The following is a 17,948-nucleotide window of genomic DNA, read 5'->3' on the forward strand; positions in this document are numbered from 1 at the left end:
AAGCGCCGTTGCGCATCACCAGACACTTAAATAGCTCTGACGTGGTGGGCATCCATCACCATCTCATCCCTTCTGGGTTCCCAGAGGGAGGAACCTTTGATGCTCTGGACCCTGCAAGACCATTGGGGAGATAAATGAATTGTCCCACGAGTGAAGGCAGGAGACTGTTGTACTGAGCGGGGGTTCAGGGTGAAGTGGGAGCCACAGGTAACACTGTCATTGTGAAAATTTATGGCCCCACTGAAGCCACCACGACACTTGTGGTGTTTTGCCCCCTGTGCTGAAGGACAATCACACTTCAGGAAAAAAATTCTTGATGTGAGAGTAAATATTTTCTATGTCATAAAACCTGTTGCTTTCTAAACCTCAAAAAAAAAAAAATAACCTAAGTTAGGTTTTATCCTGCTTCCTAACGTTTTCCCTAGAAATTCTTTAGGGTGTTTTATTTTCTATGAGTACGGAAGGTGCTGGCAGGAAACGCTGTGTTTCATGTAGAATTATCCTATAGTGTCCCAGCTCTTTCTCACCCTGGACCTTAAAACTAAGGCACTGACAATCTGGGGGCAGGAAAGGGCTGAGCATCATCCAGCACATCTGGATGGTGCTGCGCCCCTCTCTGCAAAGGGGCTTTCTCTCTCTGCCAGTTGACCGAGCATGCAACACCTTCACAGTTCCCATGGCTCTCATAAAATCGCAGCTCTGAACTTAGTAATGTCAGGAAAGTCACAATTTGTGTATTCCTACTGTTTAGCGATGCCCCTTGTGGGGGATTCCCTCACAGAATTTGAAAAAGAAACAGTCTGTGCAGTCTCTTGATGACATAATTTCTAGAAAATATCTAGGAAGAATTAATGTTCAGAAAAAAAAAAAAAAACAACTGACGTGTTCAGAGGCCTTGGGACTTTAAACTGGACATATTTTCTTTATCTATGGTCTAAACATCAACAGCAGCTAATAATTTACCCAAGGTCACCTTGCCAAAACATAAATGCTTTTCATCTTATAAATCTAAGTTGATCAAAATACATATTCTCAGACCTTAGTGGGTAGTCCAACAAGCATAAATTTGAATGTGGCCATGGTGGAAATGAAAAAAAGAAAAAGAAAACACAATAAAAATACTCATAAATATTCATCCTTCCTAACAATATAAGTACTCTGAGGTTTATATGTTTGTTCAGACTTGATAATTAATTGTCTAGATATTCATGGCAATGGAAAAATAGCCAGATGATGTCAATTATGCTCGAGTAGATCTGGAGGAACTTGACTGGGTAAGTGGAGTTACTTTGGATTTTACATCAGAACCTCCCCTCTGAATTTAAAGCCAGCCCACTTGCTAACAACTTTGCAGGTCATTTTAGTTTTTCCCCTGGTTTTGCCAGGCTATTAAAAACCTCAGAAAATTTTTATTTAAATGCAAAGAAAAATGATGAGGGCCAGCACAAGTCAACTTCTTCTGCAGCCTTTTCTAGAAGTGTGTGTGCAGATACATACCCAGAAGCTGGCTGGTGCAAGACGAGCTACCCATATACCTTGTTAGGGTGGTGATGCTCTAACACATTAATGAAGTTTCCAGAACTGACTTGCAAGAAGCTGGGTCGGAGCAATCCAGTCTGGTTAAGGGCAGTTGACTAACAGGATGAGAAACTAAATAAAACTTTCTTTCAGCTTGAAAGGGAAAAAGAAATGTGATTATCTATCTTTTATTTTTTTTTTAGCAATTATTTCTTGTTTCCAAATTCCCGTCTATTTCCTGGTTCCAGTGCAGACATGCCATGGGAAAGCCAGTTCTCACAGTGTTTGCACAAACAGGAAGCATGTGAATTTTCAAAAGAGACCCTATTTTTATGAGCGCTCCCGCTGAGTTTTGCTGACTCAAGAGACCTTGGCCAGAATTTAAATAAGCAACTTTGGAGTAACTGAACCAAACCTTTGCGTTTTCAGACTGCTTATCTGCCATTCATTTTCCAAAACAAAGCAAACAGCCTGACTCAAAATGAAACCCTCTGCCCACAGAATGGGCTGAGACTGGTCCAGAGCAACGCTTTCCCAGTAGGAGAGAAAGGCTCTAGGACTCAGAGCAGATGTGAAGAATCCCATTTTACTGCTGGCAAATTGTTAGGGAATCCCTATTTCTTTCCACCCATGGGTAGATGTGGCCAACCGTCATGCAGAGCTGTCAGAAACCATCACCTCCCTCCACCCTGATGCTGCACAGACCCCAGGATATCAAAAGCCATCAGTCCTGAAGGGGATGTTTACTTCTGTTGATGGTGAGGTAGAGATTTGTTATCTGCTTGGCATCCTCTCTGAGCAGCACAAGGACATGCCTTTCCCTCCAATTGCTTTTCAGCTTGGCTGGGTTTGCTCAGCCTTTCTGAGGATTTCAATGCTCTCCCCCCGGCAGGTGCCATTCAGGCACACAGAAATTAGTCCAATCCCACCAAAACCTGCCCAAGCACCGCTCTGGGGTCTGAGGGCTGTGATTTTTATTCCCAGATGGAAACTGAGGCTTTCAGGCGGGTTGGAAGGGGCGAGTACTCTGGAAAACAACTGGCTTTTTGAAGAATAAGGTGAAAGGACCTTTCTGTGGCTTAAATTCTTTACGCTAATTTTAACAACTATTCCAACCCCTTCAAAATTGCCACTCTGAAAAAATAAACAGGACCCATATTCAGCCACTGAACTGGCACACAGGCTTTTCTCGGTTGCGACCAGGAATGTCTAACAGTAGCCAGCCTTATTCCTGCATGCAAAAGCAAAGGGAAAGAGAGGGAGAAAGAGAGAAAGAAAGAAAGCAAAGGCTACTCCAGGCTAATTGGCCTGCCATTGGATTGGGCTGCTGGCATTGGGCTGGTTTTAAGTTACGTGTAAGCAAGTGAAACGGTATATAAATAATAGCGGGGGAGAGCTACAGTGGAAAAGCCAGCCAGTGTCTGTCTGACTTGATGTTCTGTTATTCATCAAGTCCTAGTGTGGTTTGTGTCATTTGAGGCATGCTCGCTGGGAGCCAGCGAGCTGCCCTGGGAGAGCACCCACCAGCCTGCCAACGCGACGCGCTGGGGATAGAACTGCTACCCCAAGTGACATCGCTGAGTCAGGAAAATGCCCAGACAAGGGGATCCCTTGATTTACAAACCCTCGGTGAAGCTGCTCATTGATGAGCTCCAGCTCCTGGCCTGGGAGAGCCCATCATCATCATCGGTCCCAAGGACCAGGTTGAGATGGCCGATGGATGTAGTTTGGGATTTATGTTGGGCAGGGGTGGCTTTACTTCAGGAATGATTTTCAGAAAGGCTGCAACATAAGTGAGCATCCCCACAGTGAAAGAGATCTTCACATCCTTCTGCTTTTTCCCAGAGACCCTCAAGAGCAGAGCAGTCTTAAGTCTGAATAACAAGTCCTGAACGATCTGCTACAGGTACTCATGTAGCTCAGCAGCTGACAACATCTCAGCCTTTGGGTCTGGCTGAAGGATTTATTTAGTCCCTCAGACTAGCTTCCTTTAATAAACACTAGTTTCCTATAATTTTAGTCCATGTCTTCTTTTTGTCACTAATGATTCAGCTTTTTCTTTTCTTTTTTCTTTTAAATAATTTCAGTTTTCCTAGCACAGGTAACTTGCAGTATGTATTAGGAAATGAAAAACTCTACCACCCCTCCTACATACACAAATACACACCCTGGAGGGATGAGTACCCTACATCCTACATTTTGTATATAGCCACAGTTCTGTCTCCTATTTCCTCCTTGACTTTGTTTTGGGGTTTTTTTCCCATAATCTCCTTAGTTTGGTTTGGGTTCTTTTTCTCTCTGCTACACTTCCTCTTCGTTCCCCCATCATTTCCTGGCTGTATTCTCTCTGCCATCCTTCTCACTATCTCTGCTGACAGGAGATTTCCCTCCATCTCTGACAAGTCACACTTTCAAAGCTGTTAGATAAATGCGGTTGATTTTGTTTGTTTGTCATTACACAGAAGACATGCTGAAATCCCTTTATTTATTAGCTTTTATTTTAAATTATATTTATAACTGGGATACATGAAATAATCTGTTTTTCTGGTTATCCCCACCAGCACATCAACCTCTCCTCTTCCATTGTGGACTTTCTGAGACTGCAAGGGACTCAGGAAAGCGACATTGTTATTTTCTTGGCAAATCAGAAGCAAAAATATGAACCCAGCAAAGGATTTGGAGGGGAAACACCCCAAAACCAGGGCAATTCTGAGAGCACAGCACAGGATGAGTATGAGAAATGGTCCCCATGGATCAAAACCATGTGTCTATACCGCCCTGCCATGCTTCAATGCCTATGAGTGGGTAATGAAAGGCAACCTTCAAGGCACAAAGAAATAAGACATAAAGGAATCCTGAGCTATTTCTGTGCTAAAAATCACCTCCCATCCTGGCCAGCCCAGCTGCCCAGGGTGGCTATAGGGCAGTGCCTGTACACCGGGCAGAGGTTGCTTCTCTGAGCAGTCATGGATTTTCCCCATGTATTTGTTCCCCACCTGCCTGGTCCTCTGCATGCAACACAGGGTAAATTCTGCTTGTTTTCTGACTTGAGTGCTGGGAGAACTTTAAACACCACTCTGGGCAAAATCCTAAAAGGCAAATTGAATTTAAAAACTTTATGACGCAGGATGACTGTAAACATAAGTTTGTTTTAAGGTTTTACTACCACAGAGTGTGCTTTTATGTTAGAAACTCTCCGATCATTACCCAATGGCTGCAGCACAAGGAGGAGACAAAAAAGAATCCTTACAGGATTGTTGAGCCAATAGTTATTTGTCATAAATAAAATTCAAGCCTGGCTGGTCCCGAGCCAAACATTGCAAGTTTGTCCTGGCAGACATGGTGTTACATCGCAAACACAATTATGTCATGTTGTAATGCAAAGCTGCCAGCTAGGAAGTCTGAGACAGCATCTTGGAGGGATGGGATACAGGGTACAACTGGGCCCTTCGCCACCGATGAGCAAGGGCAGTCCAGGTGCTGAGAGATGCTGCCAATACACAGGTGATGGGTGGAAAATAGAGGGAAGCAAATAGCAGGTGGAATCCCAGAGGAGCACAGCTCCAAGGCTGGCTACACTGCAAGAGCAATCTGGAAGAGGTCTGAGCTCCTGATGTCCATCACATAAAAAAGACACAGATTTGAGATACCCAGGCAGAGAAACCACTGAGGGTCACCAGGGAAGAGGGGAGCAAGTGCTGTCGTATGACAAGTAAATCATCCTTTTCTAGTCTTTTTTTCCGTTTCATCAACTGCTGCTGTATGTTGGCTCATGGAGACCTGCAACTTTCTCAGTGCTGGATGATGCTGCGTGTCTTGACCTTGAGTCCAGCAAAGCAAGTGAGGATAACCTCAACCTGACTTCAAACTTTTTTGTTTTTAAACATGAGTTCTTATTGGAAACAACAATGATTCAGAAAGCCCAGTGGCTCAGCCCAGAAAAGGAGATGGATCAGTACTAGAAAGTGCCTAGGAAAGTGAAAAAGCACAAATGACCACATAGGTCAGTGTTTACACATGTGGCCACATTTCTGTGTGTGAGCAGGCATGTGCTGAGAGTGCACACCAGTGCACCTAAAACTCACATCTGAACAGTCCAGACTGCAAAAAAGAGAAAAAGGAAAAGAGGGGGGAAAGATAAAAAAAAATATTTGAGCAACTGGAAGGAGTTATTCTTTCTTCCATACCCTGGGCTCTATTCATAAATCATCCATAATTTTTTAGATGTCTAGAACAATGTTACTATTTGATGAAATAAAATACCGAACCTATGTGACATCATCCTTTATCTTAAGAGTTCTGCACACTTGGTCATGTTCCTGAGCCACATTTGTTCTGCAGATATTTAGAACAAACCTGACATTTTATAGACTTCCTTCTGCTTGTGCATGTGTTGGAGACAGTTGTTTGGATTAGCACGATCAAAAAATTTAACACAGCCTTTCAAGATCCCATTTTCATCTGGATTTGCACAACACATAAGAGAGCATTATGCCAAAAATATGTTTTTTGAAAACACATACACTTTGTTGTGACTGTTTGTAACTGGTAAAATCCTAGGATGCCCTGATTACCATGACCTGTGTGCTTTCATACAAGCCTAAGATATAAAAGTACTGTATACAAATGAAAACCGTTAGCTTTCATACCACATGTGTTGTACTTATGCCAGTGGGAAATGACAGAGAATGTACAAGGTCATGGTTTACTAAAAATATAAAAGTTTAACATGTGGTGTTAATAGAACACACAACAGGGGTCACTGGTACAATGGAAAATAATTCATTTCCAATGTCAGGCCAAGTAACTCACTAGGAAAGAACATTTGAAAATGTGTTACTTATATCTTTCTCTTTCTGTTCTTTATGATGAGTTTAAGAAAAAAAGCAAAATTACTACTAATACGAATGCATAAATAATAGGCGCGATTCAGATTTCAACTGTGTCAGTATAAACCAGGCACATAAGCCCCACTGGAGCTGGCAAAATTACACCAGTGTGTGCAGCATCGGCACTGTACCCCCTCCCTCCTCCCAAATGTTTAACTAGTAGTAAGCACTAAATCCCCACCAGAATGTGTTTAAACCTTGACCACTGTCTCTCCAACTATTGAGGTGCCTCAGCCCAAAACTGAGTGCCACAAAACCCCTGCCCAACCCTTGCCTAAGCCGGGCAGCGCATCAGGCCAGCAGGCATCTGTGTTTCCAGCGGCACACACCACGAGTTCAGGGATTTGTCTGCACGCACCTGGCACCAAGATCCCACCAGAAATCACAAAGTCAGTGTCACCCTCCACATTTCAGCTCATCTCATGGTGCTCCCCAGAACAATGCGCCAGGCTGAGCCTCGCACAAGCCGTAGCTATGAGGCGAGGTTGCAGAGTCCTGCAAGGAACAGTGTCCTTGAGGAGCAGCTGAGGGAACCGGGGTTGTTTAGTCTGGAGAAGAGGAGGCTGAGGGGAGACCTCATGGCCCTCTACAACTCCCTGACAGGAGGGTGCAGAGAGGGGGGATGAGTCTCTTGAGCCAAGGAACCAGCACCAGGACAAGAGGGAATGGCCTCAAGCTGCGCCAGGGCAGGGTCAGACTGGCTGTTAGGAAGTATTTCTTTGCAGAAGGGGTTGTTGGGCGTTGGAATGGGCTGCCCAGGGCAGAGGGGGAGTCCCCATCCCTGGAGGGGTTGAAGAGTCGGGTTGACCCAGCGCTGAGGGATCTGGTGGAGTTGGGAACGGTCAGTGTGAGGTTCATGGTTGGACTGGAGGAGCTTCAAGGGCTTTTCCAACCTTGAGGATTCTGGGATTCTGTGATTCTGTCCCCTCTTTTTGCCCATGACATCCAGCCAGAGAGTGATCAAAACCCCCTCTCACAGGGTGCTGCCACTCACCCTCCTCACATCTCCTGGGACCACCACAGCTGCCAGCATGTTCATGGGCCTCTCTCAGGCCCCGCCACACCATCACCTGGGCTGCACGAGACCCGGCACTTCAGCATGAATCCCAGCGGCTCCACGCTTCCCAGGCATCCTGAATTATTTGGGGGAAAAAAATAATTAGAAACAGATGTTGAAGAGTTGCTTGTTATAAGCAGTAGGTAAGTCTGTGAAATGAAGCTAAGCTGGGCACTACAGCTGATGCTGCTGACACGACACTGGCTCTAAGGAGCGCACCCCATGTGTGTCTGGAGCCAAACAGCTATTGCATTAATGCTGGAAGAGCTGATGCAATACTGTGGCTGGCTGGGAGCATCCCGAATAAACCTGCCACACAGCACCCGCTCCAGCTCTGCCTTTACCTGCCGCTTCCAGTGTGCCACACACTGCTCTGTCAGCAGCTTTTGCCTGAAGAGAGCAGCAGGTGAAACTGTTTTTCTTTCCTTCACTCCCTTGCTGAAAGTGTTTTCATTTCTGGGTTGGCTCAGTCCATTTATGTAACATGCATCTCCCCGTCTGAATAGTCAAGCTGATTGAAAACATGTTTTAACTGGCTGTCCTTCCCCTCCTGTCTCCTGGTGTTTCTGCTGCAGTCTCCGGTGCGCGCTCTGCAGAGCTGCCTGGCACCGGTGCCTGGCAGAGGTGTTTAATGCTTTTCAAGTGAGAATGCCCATGGTCTAGCTAGGAAAGCTGTTGGAAACCATCTAGCATCTGGATGATGGAGACCTATCTGTGGTGCTTCCTCAATGCCTGCTTTTGTAGGACTCGGCTCAAGCCGACGCCAAGTTTTTGTAGGTCAAATCTTGAAACTGTTTGCCTTCCCCTGGGAGCCCCGGGAAGAATCACGAGCAAGGCTGCAGGCTGATTTGTGCCCATCTACATCACCCACAGTGTCACTAAAGTTTATGGGATTCTTCCAGTCTGACTCAGTCAAAGGATCATTAAAATAATACAGTGAGAAACATAGTATAAAACCCACGATGGAGCAATTAAACTGAGCAGACAGATGGAAAGATGGATCAGAAGGGAATGTATGCTGGGCATTAAAAAATACAACATGGGGGCTGTGCATGTCTTTTCCTAAAAACAACTATAAGAGTTTATGTCACCTTCCAACTGGAAAAGGCTTCATTATAAATGTTTATTATCTTACCTCCTGCATCCCTTTGTACGCGCTAAAGCCAGTTTTGCTGAGTGCACTGGATAATGACGCTCGTTTTCCCTCCCTTTGAACAGCAAAAGTCAGTGTGAAATTAATCTTTCATATACAAACGTGCATTCAACACATTCTTGTTGCTATGATTAACAACCTGACGTAAAAAATATTACAAGACATAGTACACTCATAATAAATTCCTAAGAGATGATATTCGCTGGCTGTTGGAAAGCCGGCCGTGTTACAACACATTAAGCTCACCATAAAGGATGCTATTTAGTGAGATTCCATTGAAATACTATGGATGATATGATATGATATGATATGATATGATATGATATGATATGATATGATATGATATGATATACCATGCATTTTTTAAAAAATTAATTCTCCAGTTTTCTGACATTGCCAGCAAGAATTTGAAATTACTTTTAAAAGTTATACTGTATGTGATACATAGCAGCATCTTTGATGGAGTTAGGCATCACCAAGAAGCTTGCTAAAGTTAGAGGAGTCAATAAGGGTAAATAATTGTAGGAATCAGAAAAGTGAAATAGCTTGGAATATCATTTTACAAGCTCCTTTCCTAGTCTTGAGCTGTCCCAAGATACATTAAACCACTTGCTTGGCAGCGTGCACAGCCATGTCTGCAGTGCCCTGCGGGTTATTATGGCTCAGCTGATGGCTGGTAACCTGCTGGTAACTGTTTGCGAACAGATAAACCCACCCAGACATCATACTGACCAAATTCAAAAGGGAGAAGATACCTTCTTTTGTGGCTCTATATGCATTTACAGTAGTTTCTCATCTCCTGGAGCAAAGGAAGTATTCGCTGCTGGTGCACTGTGTTACCAAAAAAAAAAAAAATCAGTTTATTTTAAAATAAAGCACTAAAGCAGCTCTTGCAGATATGCTCATGTGTATGCTCAGAGAGACAGATACCCTGGCAACTATCATGGGGACATTTTTAGAAACTGTCTTAATTATCTGGCCCAGTGTTTTGTTATGACATGTAGCTAAGAGTAGGGAGAGATGCGGTTTCTTTGTCCTCTGCCAAACTTTACGATTTTCACTGTTTGCTTTGTTAATTTAAAAATGTAGTAACACTTTCAAGGAGTTACCCATATGATCAAATACAACTGATAGTTGTATCCCCCACTGGCACAGGCTCTTGATAGGGAACCAGATGTGTGTGGGGCTGCGGGGAAGGAGAGGAGGGAAGAAGCAGAGGAGAAGATGCACAAGGCACTGAACTGAAGGAGCTTCCTCTTGCAATTCTCCCTCTCTGCTGCTCTATTACTTGCATGTCACTAATCACAGTTCAATAAATTATTTCATATACATGCCAGCTTAATCATTTGGGCTATGTACCTTCTATACCATATCTGTCGGGATGTCCCTATAAATGGGGGAATATGAGTGAAACATATCCAAAAAAATCCAAAAGCTAACCAGTCAGGTGAGTGTTAGTACTTTCAGAAAGTTTTCCTGTTGTTAAATTAATTTCTATACAAGCTGCAGGCAGTTATATTTCAGCATAAATCACTTTTTACATCCATCTTAGGGGAAAACCAAAGCAAGAAAAAGGACTGGTATAAAGCCTCTATAGCAGAAAGCACACATAAGGTTATAACATTATTATAAAAAGCTGTTTTCTCGCCCGATCATCTCCAGACAGCAGTTAAAGTGGCAGAACTGCAGGAGGGGAGACACCAGCCTGAGAGCAGGACTGCCCATGTCCTTGCTCCTACAGCACTTTTCAGAGACACCCTCTCCCAAACACACATGGTTCAGCTGTCACTCCTTGTTCCCCCCGCTTGCTCTTTGGAGAAATGGAATTGAAATAGTCCCGCAGCTGCTCACGACACTAAAAGGGAACGTGATTAACAAGCTCCTGACCTTTGCCATCAGCGAGTGACTCCTTTTCCTGCTCCTCACAGGCAAATCTCTGCCAGGCGAAGCTCCCTTTGCAGACCTGGCACCAGTCCCACCTGCACCAGTGCAAGCAAATTTGTTTTTTTCTCAGAGCAAGGCGGTTGGGTTCCTCATGGGGGTGAGGATTTGCAGGGCTGGGACGCAGGGTCAATAGGAAACTTTTAACTGATGCTAATCAGAGCCATAAAAGGCCCAGGAAGAGCTGGGCTCCCAGGAGGGTCATAGGCTGTGCCTACATGAGCCAGAAATGCAGTTCAGGACAAGCACGTTTAGGGGGAACCCAGGCAGCACTGAAGGCTTAGCACCCAGGAATGACACGATGCCTCTTTCTTCCTGGAAAGCCCTTAAAATGCAGCAGATCAGTCTGAGATACTCAGTGTGTCCATGTTTAATTGGGATAAGGGCTATAATGAAGGCTGAGAAGATATAATCAAGTCTGGAAAGAGTTTGTGTGCTTTTTACTGGGCTGTTACAGGATTTATTTTCATCTAATATCCCCTAAAAAAGCTCTGTTTAGGTAGGATAAATCCGTAGAAGAAAAGAGTGGCATGAACTCAGCTCTACCCCTCCAAAATAAATCACACCCAGGCCTGAATAAGAAGGCAAATCAGTCAAGTAAACGGCAGCAAATTAACAAATTGCATCTGATCAGGAAGAAACAGCCTGTAAAATACAGCTCCAACCAAGCAGCTTATTGCAGCTGGGGAAGGCGATGGTACAGGTTCAACACCAGGTTACTTTCCCACACATCATGTTCTCTGTTTGCGCAGACAGATCCGTCTGTCTGCATCTATATTTAACTAGTCCAGAAACAAAGAAAGATAACCAGGTTAAGGTTAGTGTTCGGGGTACATGTGTGCCTGTGTCAAATAGGGTATCCTGATTACATAATTAAATGTTTTCCTGTCGGAGTAATTAGGAGAGACATGCTGAGATTTATAGACGGCTAATCATTGCAGACATTCTCAGCTCTCTATCTGAGGGACTGAGCCTGTAGTTTTTGCCAGATTTTCATTTCCACCACATTTTTACAGTTGCAAAATTAGATTAAAAAATGAGACAAACGCAAAGGCTTCTCAAGAGCGAGAGCGAGCTGGCTGATGGCATTTTTATTTCCAGCTTACTTACATGGACTTTGTTTATGTGTTGCTCCACTTTAAACAAACTCTCTCTTTGTCTTTTCCCCGACAAGAGCTGTCTAGATAGAAATAGAGATCCAGCCAGCCCTGCTCTCACTGGGTGCCATTGCACCTTTCTGGGAAAGGATGAAGCAACACGGGCCACTTTTTTTCTCATTAGTACATGTGAAAAAGATGAAAACTGGCCTTGACATAAATTAAGTCGGGCAAATCAGAAAGCTGGCTGGCCATAGCCAACGTGGCAACAGTGCAAAAAGCCTTGGAAGATGTGAAGATTTTGGGCTCTGACTCACAGACGGAGCAGATTAAACTCAGGCTTCCCACAGCTTCCTGCCCTGCCCCGTTTTAAAGTCGCCCTCCTCCACAGCATGGACACTGTGGCACAAATCCCCGCCGGGCACTGCGAGCAGACCCGGGCTGTTTAGCAAAGGCATTTGCATGGCACCTGCCCCTCAACAATTTCTATTTCTTTCCCCATTTTTGCAGCAACTGGGGAAACTGAGGTACAGAGAAGCTTTGCCCAAAATTTTTTGGACTGGCTGGTCAAAGCTGTATTTCTAAATCAGAATATAGGCATCTACTAAAGACCTGCACAGAAATTTAGGCAACTCACAGAATTATCTCAGTATGGAGTTAAAAATCAGGTTTTAGACATCAGTTTCTTCAACTCTTTCCTCCCATGATTTGCCTCTCACACTACAAGAGGGTGGACGTCAGACGACATGTGAGAGCCAATGTGGATAAACCATTACTAGCAGGATAGGAAGAGTGTTTCCTCTCGATTTTCTTAGCCCAGCTGAACACAAACTGATGAGAAGTCCGGGCCCAACCCCGTTCCCATCACCAGCACTCAGGTATAAGCTCAAGCTCTGGGACAATGATTAGCAATCACATCTAGATTTAGTTATCACAGCGAAAGTTCTCAGGGACTGCTAATCACAGCCCCAGTTCACAGCCAAGAGCATCAATGTGAGTTAAAATTGACAGTGGTCAGCATTAACGTGGGACCGCGCTTCCGATGGGAGCCATGGGGTGGCAGGGGCAGGTGTAAACTCAACCCATGCATGAATACGTGTGGCCATGAGGATTTTCCCTTTGCAGATGGCTTTCAGAAATCCCTGGTACAGTGGTGTTTCTTTCCAGGGATTTTCCTCTTTATCAGCATTTAGCATCTGCCAAGCTATTGAAATGTGATTTAATTTCTCATCTATGTGATCTGAACATTAGTATTCTGCTTCAGTGCTGAAAAGTTCAGAATAAGCCAAGAGGTTTCTGGAACCCAACAGTTAATGAGGAAAAGTTGTCTTGGCAAGAGAAATGGTCTCATAGGCTGGTTCGAATATATTAAAGGTGAAATGTTTTGCAATGGGGAGGATGCTCTTTCCAGCCTGAGCTTTTAAGGTTGAGTTTCCTGATTTGCATTCTTTTGAAAGCATAGATAAAAGCTTGGAGTCATTTCTGCTTCCTTTGCTATTTTGAAAAGTCCAGGGGCTAGTGTGTAGATGCTGAGGGCTGTACTTGGCACACTCAAAAAAAAAAAAAAAGTAGGGAAAAAAAGAAGACAGGAAAAAATTAAGAGTTTAGGCATGTGATAACAGGATATATTGTTCCTCTGATTTGAAAGCTAGTGACTTGCCACCAAGGTGAAGAAGCTCTCCTGTCCTGCAGCTCTATAATGGCATCAGCTGCAATGTTTCATCAGGGAAATATGAAATAAGTATTCTGTTCAGACCAATTGCTAATGGTGGAAGAAGGCTCCCTGGTGAGCTTGTTCCCATCTTGAATATCTCTTGGCTGCCTCCCTTGCTGCGTTTCATCTTCTCACGTGGGGCTGGTGCAGAGGAGAGCAGCCTGCTCATGCCTTTGCAAGCAGGGCATCTCATTGTCTTCAGGAGGCTGCTCTGTTTTTTAAAGGAGATTTACTAGTGGGGCAGTGACTGCCAGAGGAAAAGCATCTCTTTAAATCATTGCCATTTACCTTGCAGCGTGAGAGTCCCTCCTGCCCATTTTCACACATTCATGGTGGAATACGATAAGTCATAATCATGCTTTCAAGCCTGTCTGCTTGGCTCCCTTCTCTCGGAGCGGCCGCTTCTCTGCTGCTTGCCTTTGAAGTGTATCTAAGCTCCTAGTAGCTATAAGATGACACTTAAGTTACACCTCTGCTGCATTCTTATCTCTGTCAGCGGTCTTTGAATCGCTGACACGTTGGCAGCCCGATGGCCCTTCTGGTGAGCGGGTTGTCCCCTGCGTGACCTTTGGGTTTCTGAAGAAGACACCTGAAACCCCAAATGGAAGGGATCAGAGGAAGGGGGAATCCCACCTCTTCTTCATCAGCTGCCAAAGAGATGTCTCCCCTTCCACAGGAAACAGCATCTGTCTTATCTCTTTATTTGTCTCCATTTTTTAAACTTTTCTTTTAGACATAGGACCTTTTGAAATTGCTTCTTGTTTTTCCTTCTTTCCCAATGCATCTTTGAACCCCCTCTCTCCTCCACGTAAATATCATTACAAAAGGGAGGGTGGCTAGAGGGAAGGAGGTTGTGTTGTTGTTAGCTGTGCAGAATAAAGATGAAGGCCCAGAAAATGTCTGAATTTTTTGTCAGCTGCAAGAATATGGGGTACAAGCCAAGCAGCACTGCTACAGCAGAATAAAGGTTTCCCCTCTTGTTTCATAGTTCCTTTCATGTCAGTGTGAGTACCACTAAAAAGGAGCAACATGTTAACACTTCTATATAATGATTAAAATTTTTTTTTTTAAATCTCCACTCTATATTGAATAACGTTGTTGAACATCAAAAAGCCTCTGCCTCTCCCCATCTAAGTCTTCACTTGCGCTCATTTCTCATTCTCATCCCTGTAATGTTACAGTGATAACAAATCTGGACTTTATGAGCATGTAAGTTAGTTATTTTATAGTGTTCTCCAATATGAAAAGAGCAAACACAGAAACAGCACCAAGCGTGGTACATCCTGCCAGAAATGTCCACAGCAGTTACTCTTAGTGGACAGAAATGGGAATGTTGGTATGATGGTACCTGCAGGGTTTTACTCCTCACATCCCAGACTTGGATGTGGTGAGTACTGATGGCAGAAAGTCCGCTGAGCAGTGAGGAGCACCATGGGGCTCCTGTACGTGTCAGATGGTCCTGGGCAGTACCACGCAATCTCAGGACTTTCCTTCGCTTTTTTACCTGGGCAGAAAAACAGAGAAGCCCTCATTTCTCCTCAGATGACCAACTCGCTATTAAAAATCTGCTGCCGGCATCATTCCCTCTTCTCAACTCCCTGTTTCTCCTTCCTGTGCTACAGATCCGCAGCCCCATTTGCATTTGTACTTTTCAGCCACGTAACGAAGACCAGAAGGGCTGCTGTGATGGACAGAACTAGTTCAGCTCTTGCTGGATTTTGATGAAAGGCAATTTGATTTCCACAGCCAAGTTATTTAATGAGCCTCTAAAATTACAGCCACAAATTATGCACATACAAAACTATGCATTTGTGCACTGAAGAGGCAAGATTTCCAAAACAGGAAGCTATTGGTCTGCATTAAAAGAAAAACCCTGCCTGCATAGCTGGTTCCCCATATCAATTCATATAATTATTCAGTCTGCCCAGCTAACACAGTGGATTGAATACACAATGGCTCTGTAGGTACCTACCTAGCCATTTTCACATTACAGATGTCTCCTGCTGTGTTTACACACCCATTTGTTACAACCATGCATGAAAATTTATGTCTGGAGCAAGGAAGGACACAGCTCCCATCGTACAAGAAGCGCGTGAGCCATTTGCTGATGCTGAGTAGGGGGCTAACATTACCTTAACCCAACTGCCTCGTCCTTCCATCCTCAGGGATTCAAGACCTGCTTAACCAACTCTGCAAGATGTCCGAGATGTCCATAAGTCTGCAAACAGCACCAGCTGCCTTTGCACCCCATGCAGTTGTACAGAAAGAAAACACATGCATAAGCCATGCAGTTATTCATTCATTCATTCATTTGCATGGCTGCAGCAGTGGTCACAATGTGTTGCCTGCTCCACCAGCAAGCATTTCTCCAAACCCCACTTTTGAGGCTGGTTGTGATTTGTTGAGATGAGGTGACAGAGAGATAGGGAGCTCCACTGCCATATGCAAGTCAAGTTTTGGAAAAGGCAGAAGAAGAGAGGTATATGTCCCCCAAATTAAATTACTTTCAACCCCATCTTTCACTCTTCCTCAGCAGCTAACACAAGCCTGTCATCATGGAAAGATTTAATTTCTTCTTGTTTTATCTCTTCATCTACTTGCTCTCTTTCTATTAAGCTCTGATTCAGGTCTGATTTGCCCTTAATTATAACATATCCTTTTTCTCCTCTGTTTAAATGGTGTAGAGTCTTATTCTTTGTCTTTTTTTTTTTTCTTCTGAGATTATCACAGAAGCCCACTCAACACTGACCTGTTATTTTAAACCTGTTGGCAACCCCACATCAGAACATTTTCCATCATAGCTTGTGACCCTCCCTTGCTTCATCCTTCACATTTCCTAACAGAGGCCATGAGAGCAGCAAGATTTCGCCAAACCAGAGGGAAGACTCTTGCATGGTTTTTTTAAAATCTCAACTATCCTTCCCTGCTCAGTTAAACCTACTCTCAAAGAATGATGTTGGGATAGCTGTCAGAAAGGGTCTCTTTCTAATTCCACAAAGCCCAAGAAACTCTCTAGGAATAGTAGGAAAACTAATCAGTTTTCTGTTCCCAAAGTGATTTTTACAGCAGAGAAAGGAGGTGCTCAACTGGCAGACCTACAGATGACAGCTCTCTTCTCCAGAGACCATAGAAAGCATGACGAATACTACAGAGCAGCATATATTATCCTTATACAGTGCTGTCTCCCGCACACTTGCTCCAGTTCATTTTCCAGAAACTCCAGAGCTCTGAGCCATGTGTTTCTTTTTTAACTCTTGCAAAACCCTCTGCAGCTCTGTGGGCACCGTGAGCAGCTGGAAGATGACTGATCTGTCCTTTTTTGTTTTATTCTTTTTTCTGGTTTTCTCTTTCTTGAAGCAAGATCATATTTGCCAATTCCTCTTAAAATGAGCACAATCTCAACCTTTGCTTTTAAGGATCCACAGAGCTGCCATAAATGTGCAAAAGCCAACAGCATTAAAGCGATCTCAATGCACAGTCAGCCATGGCATGAATTTATTTTTATTTCCTTTTGAGACAAAATGCACGTCTTTGTTTTTCATCACGTATTCACTAATCCGACCTAAGCTGCTATTTAAGCACAGGTTTTTTTATTTTGAATAAGTTCTTTGTACAACCTGACCATTTACCTAGCTGTTATAGAATCAAAATTCTTCAGAACATAGTGACACCTCCCAAAACTGAGCTCCTGGGAGAGCAAAAGAGCTTCAGAAATAAGAAGAGCTTCCTGTGCAGCAGGAAATGCCAGCACGCACCTCCCTGGGCAGAGCATTATTGGCCGGCTCACCCAAGAAAGAAGTAACAGCAAGGCTAGAATGGCTGATCGTGGCATTTCCTAAACTTAGCAATGTACAAAAATCAGAAAGGGACAGTCTCAGAATAAAGCCTGGACTTTTCAACGCAGCTCTAATCTCAGCAGTTAATACATGGGACTGTGAGAACTGGCAAGTCACTGAAAGGTTAGTCAGAAAACTAGATGCTTTCCAAAGACAAAAAAAAAAAAAAAAAAAAAAAGACTGCAAAGAGGTCAGGGCAGAGTATGGAAAGATTTCAGCAGCAGCAAAGAGATTTGAGAATTTGTCCTCTTCCAGCTCTTCTCTGAATATCTAAATATTTTGGGGACATGCACGCTGGACAACACATGACTCCCACAGCAAGCCCTGAAAACCTGCTGGTAAAGCTGGAGCGAGCTGACAGATAAATATCAAACACTCTCATGTTGCAGGAAGGGAAAGCAGGACTCCAGAGGGGGACTTGAGCCACATGTCAGTGCAGGGGGACAAGTGTCGGACAGGAGAGAGAGCATCTTCTTGGAAGCAATTTTTAAGTCAGCTCAGGAACCAGCTGCGATTGCAGCACTCAGCTTCTGCCAAGATGGACACAACAGCTTACAGCTGAGCCTGGAAATGTGCATCAGAGCATCTCCAAGAGAAATCTTTTAAAAAGCTCTAGCAAATGAAGCAGTAGACTTGGTTTCAACAGTGTTGAGCTGATGGAAACCGCCGCAAAGGATGGAGTGAAGTGGAAGGGACAAGTTTCCACCCTGCATGCCAGCATTGGCCCAGGGAATATGTAACAT

The sequence above is a fragment of the Strix uralensis genome, chromosome 12 (genome assembly GCF_047716275.1).
Source record: "Strix uralensis isolate ZFMK-TIS-50842 chromosome 12, bStrUra1, whole genome shotgun sequence".
Classification (NCBI taxonomy): domain Eukaryota; kingdom Metazoa; phylum Chordata; class Aves; order Strigiformes; family Strigidae; genus Strix; species Strix uralensis.